The sequence below is a fragment of the Canis lupus genome, chromosome 35 (genome assembly GCF_011100685.1).
Source record: "Canis lupus familiaris isolate Mischka breed German Shepherd chromosome 35, alternate assembly UU_Cfam_GSD_1.0, whole genome shotgun sequence".
Classification (NCBI taxonomy): domain Eukaryota; kingdom Metazoa; phylum Chordata; class Mammalia; order Carnivora; family Canidae; genus Canis; species Canis lupus.
The window spans coordinates 6,393,650-6,401,921 of NC_049256.1; positions in this window are offsets into that span (position 1 = coordinate 6,393,650).

Below are 8,272 nucleotides of genomic sequence, written 5' to 3' on the forward strand. Positions count from 1 at the left end.
AAGGAGCATGGCTTTGGAGTCCAATAACTCCTCAAAACTAGGTCCGCTGAGAACCAGGCATGTGACCTGGGCCAAGTTACTTCCACTTCTCATCTGTAAAGTAGAGATCATAATAGAACTGGGGTTTTGTGACTATTAAACCAAATAATGAGTGTGTTGACAAGCTAACTCTCCTTGGAAACAGAGAATATTAAATTAATAAATGAACTTGCCAGTTTTTTTTTTAAGATTTTATTTATTTATTCATGACAGGCACACAGTGAGAGAGAGGCAGAGACACAGGCAGAGGGGGAAGCAGGCTCCATGCAGGGAGGCTGACATGGGACTCGATCCCTGGTCTCCAGGATCACACCCAAGGCTGAAGGCAGCGTTAAACCGCTGGGCCACCAGGGCTGCCCGAACTTGCCAATTATTGATTTATTTAGCAACCTGAACACCGCCACTCAAAATTGCAAGGTTTATAGGCCAACAGCTATATGTGTAATTTGAAACTCTAACTGGTGTCTTTGCTATGAGCCTGAGAGGAAGAGATGGATGCTTCTCAGGTAAATAAAATATTACCACATAATGTCTGTTACTGTTACCTTGGCCCCCAGTGAACCACACCTTCTAAGACTCATGTCCTTGTATAGTCTCCCACACTGACTCCGGGCTTGGCCATGAGACTAACTTTGGCCAATGGGCCATTAGCAAGTATGTTAAAAGTGGACCTTAATACACACTCTCAAAACCGGGCTTGTCCTCTTGGAGTGTTCCTTCGTAGAGCCCAGTCAACCATGCTGTGAGAAATCCCAAGCAGCCACACAGGGGGGCCCATGCAAAAGAAGCCATTTTGGACTGTCCAGCCAACCCATCATCAGGTAAAACAGAGGGCCTCCTGGTCAACCAGCAGAGTCATGAGAAATAATAGATTGTCGTGGTAAGCCATTAAGTTGTAGGGCTGATTTGTAACCTTAGGATGGATGGCTGAAACAATTCCTTTTCATCTTCCCAATCTCATTTTGGTAATCACACAGGAATAAGGGAGTTTGCAAGAGATACTATGTCTTCATGTGTAAAATCTCCAGCTATGAAATCAAGCTTTTTTTTAAAATATTTTAGTTTTTTATTTGAGAGAGAGAGTGTGAGAGAGCATGAGTTGTGGGGAGGAGCAGAGGAAGAGGGAGGAGCAGGCTCCCCACAGAATAGGGAGCCCGATGTAGGGCTCCATCCCAAGACCCCGGGATCATGACCCGAGCCAAAGGCAGACACTTAACCAACTACGCCATCCCGGCACCCCAAACCAAGCTTAATTTGTCAGTTTGGTTTCACTGCTTACCTAGCCATGTAGCCTCGAGAAGATTACTTAATTTCTCCAATCTTGGGATCCCTGGGTGGCGCAGTGGTTTGGCACCTGCCTTTGGCCCAGGGCGCGATCCTGGAGACCCGGGATCGAATCCCACGTCGGGCTCCCTGCATGGAGCCTGCTTCTCCCTCTGCCTGTGTCTCTGCCTCTCTCTCTCTCTCTCTCTCTCTCTCTCTCTCTCTGTGACTATCATAAATAAATAAAAATTAAAAAAAAATTTCTCCAATCTTGCCTGCAGAATATGGATAACGCCTGCTTCAAGTGTCTTTAGTGGGCATTTACTGATGGAACGTGTACATAATGCTCAGCCTGCCTAAACACACAGTAAGTGCGCAGTAAATGTCAGCTGTTATTATGAGATTGGATATACTGGCTGCTACTTTTATTCTGAGGACTTTAGAACAAATTCGAAATGAAACAGGGGCAAATTTTACCAGTTGAGAAACCGAGACAAGCGTTAGAAGTTCAGAAGGCATTATCTGCCCATAACTTTCCCTCAGGAACAAAGACGTTGAGGCCTGTTACAGGCCGATGAGAAACATCACAAATTCCGTCCGCTTATAGACCCAAGAGACTGCCCTACATTCTCAAGGCCTCCAAATCTTATCTGGGTCTCTCACCCAGAAGAGTAGCAGGCAGCCTGGCCTAAAAGCGAGGAGACTTACTAAGATTTACAGAATGCACTGCCTTGAAGCTGCCAATTGTTATCTGAAATAAGAGCCAGATGTGAGTTCTTCATAAATGAAAAGGGCTCCAACTTTCCTCATTAGTTGAGGGAAACAAAGAAAGTCTGCAGGAATATACTTTTGTGTGTGGGCCTGTTTTTCCCCTCAGGAAGAGCTCACAGATGCTAAGAGGGTGATAGCCCAGATTCCAGCCCCTGAATTTCTTTACATTTCCACCTTTCCCACTGAGGCTTTCCCTGCCAATGGTGCTTGAGTGATTGTGATGGCTTTGGGCAGTTCCTTCACACTTGGTCGGCCGCAGCAACCTCCTACACTGACCACCCCCACCCGCCCAGCTCAATGAGGATATTAAAAGAGAAAGAAAAAAACCAATCCTATCCCAAACCCAGATGCCTTTTCCATGAGTTTTCTCTGTCCTAATATAAGGAGAGTCACTCTTTAGAAGCAGGGCATGAACAGCTGGCCCGTGAGTGGGGCACCAGGCTATACCTAAGAAAATGGTTGTTTCTATAAATTAATGCATTCTCTTAAGACAAGTTTTTCTTTCATCTTTAGAGGAAAATGGCTCCTACCAAGCTCCAGCCAAAGAGAGCTGGTGTCCTGTTGAGCAATGTCTTCCCAAACAGGGGTTGAGGGGGTAGACTGAAAGAGAGTAACTCCAAGAGCAGGACGTTCCCAGGTGGCTTTCCTCCCCAAGGGAAGAGCCCTAGCTGACCTGAAACTCCATCCCTTCCAGACTGTTCATTCAGCTCCCTCATGGAATAGTGTACCATGTTAGCTGGAGTCAAGAGCTAATGGGGTCAAGGTAGAGAGACATCAATCCTCCTGACTAGCTTTTCCTCAAAAGGAGAAGTCATGTTAACAATTTGTTCTGTTCTCATAGCCTGCACAGGGAACTACTGGGTGTAAACTAGATGCTCAGCAAACACTACAGACTAAAGTAGTAATCCATGAGGGAGTGTGATGGTTAGTTTTGTGTGGATCATTGCAGTATCCAGATATTTGGCTAAACATTCTTTCTGGGTGTGTCTGGGAGGGGGTCTCTGAATGAGACTAGCATTTGAATCCGTGGACTCAGTAAACAGATTGCCCTCCTTCGTATGGGTGGGTCCCCATCCAATCCCTAGAGGGCCTGGATAGAGCAAAATGGTGAGAAAGGGGGAATCTGTACCCTCTCTTCCTGACCGCTGGACTGGGACTCACACCACTGGCTCTCCTAGTCCTCAGGGGTTTGGGCTGGAATGAACTACACCACCAGGTCTCCTGGGTTTCCAGCTTGCAGGCAGCGGCTATTGTGGGACTACTAGCCTCCATAACTGTGAGCCAGTTCGTCATTATACATTTTCATAATATATAAAAACATGTATAAGTACATATTCTTTTTTAAAAAAGTGTATTTATTTATTCATGAGACACACACACACACACACACAGAGGCAGAGACCCAGGCAGAGGGAAAAGCAGGCTCCATGCAGGGAGCCCGATGTGGGACTCGATCCAGGGGCTCCGGGACCACGCTCCAAGTTGAAGGCAGATGCTTAACTGCTGAGCCACCCAGACATCCCTATAAATACATAGTCTATTGGTTCCGTGTCTCTGAAGAATCCAGGGAACTTTGTGGTGAAAATGGCACATGGGTTTAGAGGCAACGTGCCAGAAGGAGGAAGAAAACACCAACCTTGGGCAATAGGAAAACAAGACAAATATTTCTTCAGTTCTAAGAGATGAAAATAATCATCTTTGACCTCTGGTCATTTCCTCAGAAATGGGTGGGCCACACTTGGCTTTCTGCCAAGTAATTTAATTTGATTTATTAAGATGAATACAGCAGTAACTTTGCATCCAAAGCATAACCTTTTCCCCTAATCTGGATTCTGAAGAGTATGCTTGCAGTAGTCCCTCTGGTCCTCAAGTCCCAGCAAATGACACTAAAAGAATTTGAGCACAATCTTAGCTCCTTAAAAGGGATGCTTCTGGCATAGGTTTTTTTGTCGGTTGCTATGTTACCATCTCCCTGCTCCAAACTTAAGAAAACTGCCTTGGTAATTTGTAGGTCTTTCTTTCCTTCTCTCTCTCTCCCTTCTTTTTTTTCTGGAAACCTCTTGACACTTGTTCCTTCAAGAGCTACAAGTCTCTTCCTATGCATATAAATTCATCACCTCAGTCTTTAGAAAATCCTTTATATCAGATTTTTATTTTAATCTTATGTAGAAAATAGTTGAATATGGTATTAACTGGCAGATACAGTTTGAAAACACTAATCAACCCCAGATTATTCCAAAGAATGAAACAGCAATAAATCTTATTCCCAAATTCAATTGACACCTCCTAAATTAGGTTCCTTATTACAATACTTCCTCTCAGTTGGCATGCACTCACACAGATAATCAGAGGGAACGGGAACACCTTCCGATGCTTGGGCTGGTGGTTTGCATCACGTTGAGGCAGAGAATGGAGCAGCTGGAAGCTTTTGGTGTTAATATTGTCAAGTTCTAAAGCAGTCCTGGAGGCTATTCTAGGGCCACTGCAGTTCTACAGAAACACACACACACACACACACACACACACACACACACACAACCTGCTGGGATTTGGATTGGGATTGTATTGAATCTGTATTTTGGGAATATGACATTTTAACAATGCTGAATCTCTTGGCCCACAAACATGGTATATATTATTGTTTATTTAGGTTTTCTTTATCACAGTAATATTTTGTAGTTTTCTTGTGTGTGTGTGTGTGTAGTTTTCAAAGTATGGGTCTTTCACATTTTTTTTGTCAGATTTTTTCCCTAAATTCCTATTTTAAGCTATTGCAAATTTTTCATTTCAAATTGTTACTGCATATGCAAAATATGGTTTTTATATGTGGCTTTGTATCTTGCAACTTTGATAAAGTCAATTATTCTAATAGTTTGTAGATTCCATGTATTTTTTTCATGTCTGAAGATCATGTTATCTGTGAATAAAGGCAAATTTTTCTTTCCAATCTTGATGTCCTTTCTTGCCCGATTGTGCAGTCTAGAATCTCCTTACAATGTTGGATAAAGACATCCCTATTTGTTCCTGATGTTAGGGGGAAAGTATTCAATCTTTCACAATTAAGTAGGATGTTAGCTCTAGGGTTTTTGTAGATGTCCTTTATCAAATTGGGGAAGTTCCCTTTATTCCTAGTTTTCCTGAGTTTTTCACCAAAATAGATGGTGGATTTTGTCAAATGATTTTCTCGTATTGAGATGATTATGTGAATGCTAATCCACCCTGAATTCCTATGATAAATCCCATGACCATGATATATTATCCTTTCATTATGCCATAGGATTCGATTTACAAAACTTTTCCTTAGAATTATTGTATCTATGTTTATGTGGAATTGTTTTGAAGCTTTTCATGTAATGTTTGTCTGGCTGAGGTACCAGGATAATTTTGGTGACAGTACGCTGGCCTCAGAATGAATTGGAAAGTATTCCCACTTTGATTTTTTTGAAGTCTGTGTAGAATTGGTATTATTTCTTCCTGAAGAGTTTGGTAAACCTCACCACTAATGCCACCTGGGCCTGGATTTTTGTTATAGGAAGTTTTTAAAACTGCAATTTCAACTTCTTTTGTAGGGCTGTTCAGGTTATCTATTTCTTTTTTAGTGAGCTTTGGTAATTTGTATCTTTCAAGGAATTTGTTGGTTTCTTCAAGGATGTTGAATTTATTGGCAAAAAGGTGCTTCTAATATTCCCTTTAACATCTGTAGGACCTGTAGTGATGTTACTTCTCTCAGTCCTTACATTATCTTTTTTCACTCCCTACTGTGGCTGGAGACTTGTCAATTTTATTGGTCTTTCCCCCCAAGAACAAGCTTTTGGTTTCACAGATTGTTCTCTATTGTTTTTGTCTTTTATTTCATTGATTGCCACTTTGATCTTGATCTTTGTTATTCCTTTTCTTCTGCTTACCTTGTATCTAATTTCTTCTTTTTCTAGTTTCTTAAAGTGGAAACTCAGGTCACTGATTTGAGACCTTCCTTCCTAATATAAGTACTTAATACTACAAGTTTCCCTCTAAGTACTGCTTTAGTGCAACCTACAATTTCTTTTTTTTTTTTTTTTTAAGATTTTATTTATTTATTCATAGAGACAGAGAGAGAGAGGCAGAGACACAGGCAGAGGGAGAAGCAGGCATCATACAGAGAGCCTGATGTGGGACTCCATCCAGGGTCTCCAGGATCACGCCCCGCTGCGCCACCGGGGCTGCCTGCAACCTACAATTTCTTACTCCAAATTACTTTCTTAATTTCCCTTTAGATTTCTGGGACTCATTAGTTTCCAAATATTTGAGGATTGTCAAGGATCTTTTTGTTATTGATTTCTAACATAATTCCTTGTAGCCAAAGAATATACTTGGTATGATGAATACTTTCAAATTTGAGACTTTTTTAATGGGCCATAATGTGGTCTACCTTCATAAATATTCCGTGTGCACTTTCGTGTTCTGCTGTGGCAGGGTGAAATGTTCTATAAATATTGACCAGGTCAAATTGGCTGTTACTGTTCAAATATACTATCTTTTTGTTCTCCCAACTTGCTCTCAGTTTATAAAGGAAGTACTAAAATCTTTGATAATTGTGTATTTGTCCATTTTTTCCTTGCAGTGAGGTTTTCCTATCATTTAGGATTGCCAATTGCCATCAGCTACTCATTAACTGACCCCATTATCAGTATGAAATAATCTTTAATTGCTGTTAATAGTCTTTGCTCTAAAATCGATTTTGTTATTAACATGCTCATTCCAGCTTTCTTTTGATGTTAGCATGGGTTACCTTTTTTCTGTCCTTTTACTTTTAACCTACTTGTATCTTTAAAGTACATTTCTTGAAGGTACACTGCTTTTTTAAAATCCAATCTGGCAATCTCTGGCTTTCAATTGGGATGTCTAGACTATTTACATTTAATGTGACTATTGATATGGTTAGGTTTGAGTCTGTCATCTTGCTATTTATTTTCTATTTATCCCATCTGTTCTCTACCCTTTTATCTCTTTTCCTGTCATTGTTTGGATTAATCCACTGTCTTTATTCCATTTTCTGTTAGTTTCACAGCTATAATCCTTGGTTATGTTAGTGGTTGCTTTAGGGTTTGTAGTATACATCTGTACTTAGCACAGTCTACATTTAAATAATGGTAACTCATTTCAGATATGGTACAAGAACCTAACAAAAAGTATGCTTACTTACAGTCTATTTCCCTGCTGTTAAGCTATTCTTGTCATCCATTTTGCTTTTACGTTAAGTCCACACCACTTTTCTGTAACTTGTTTAGACAATTAAGTATTAGAGGTTTAAATAATAATAAATCATACATTTACCCATTGTTACTATTTCCAGTGCTCTTCAGCCCTTTGTGAGATCTAGATTTCCATCTGCTATCATTTTCCTTCTGCCTGAAGAGCTTTTTCTCATAATGGACATCTGGTGATAAGTCTTTTGCGAGTCTGAAAACACCCCTTTTCCTTCCTATTATTCTTTTCTCAGTGGTACCTAGCCTGCCATTATGTAAGCCAATCCACTGAACTTTCAATTAGTGTTCCTTATTCCTAGATTTCCATTTGGTATTTTTACAATCATGCTCTTTAATCTCCCTTATTTCTTTAAATATAAAACATAATTATATTATGTCTGGTAAGTCTTAATAGCTTAAGTCTTTGTAGGTCTGCTTCTTCTGTCCACTGTTTCTGCTGGCTCTCATCTACCTATGTGTTTTTGATTTTGGACTGCCAACTTCTATTCCTTGAAACCGTTTGAGTTCTTCCAAAGACAATACGTTTTGCTTCCCTCGGTTACCTGGAAGGCCCTAAAGACCTGATATCACTTTAAATTTTCAGCGTGAGATTGTTTTAAGACTACCCAGACTGTTCAAACAAACCAGCTTCAGAGCTGCCTGTGGCAAATATGTATATATTCTAAGGGGAGATGGAGATGTATTCTCTCAGGATTGGCAATCTTCCTTGCTACCTGGGGAAGTGAGGGAGGACAAAGGGAGATTGGAGAGGGAAGAGGCAGGCAGATTTGTTCATAGTTCGCCCTTACACTAAGCCTATCTTTTCGAGGTCTCAACTTTATGAGGTCTCTATCCCTCTCACCTTGGGCAGGCCCTCAGCTTTGTCTGCTATGCTAATGTCTCTTCCCCAACCCAGGTGATGAAAAATAAAGTTCAGTTTGATACTTGGCAAATGTCCTAAGGGTAAAGGTGGC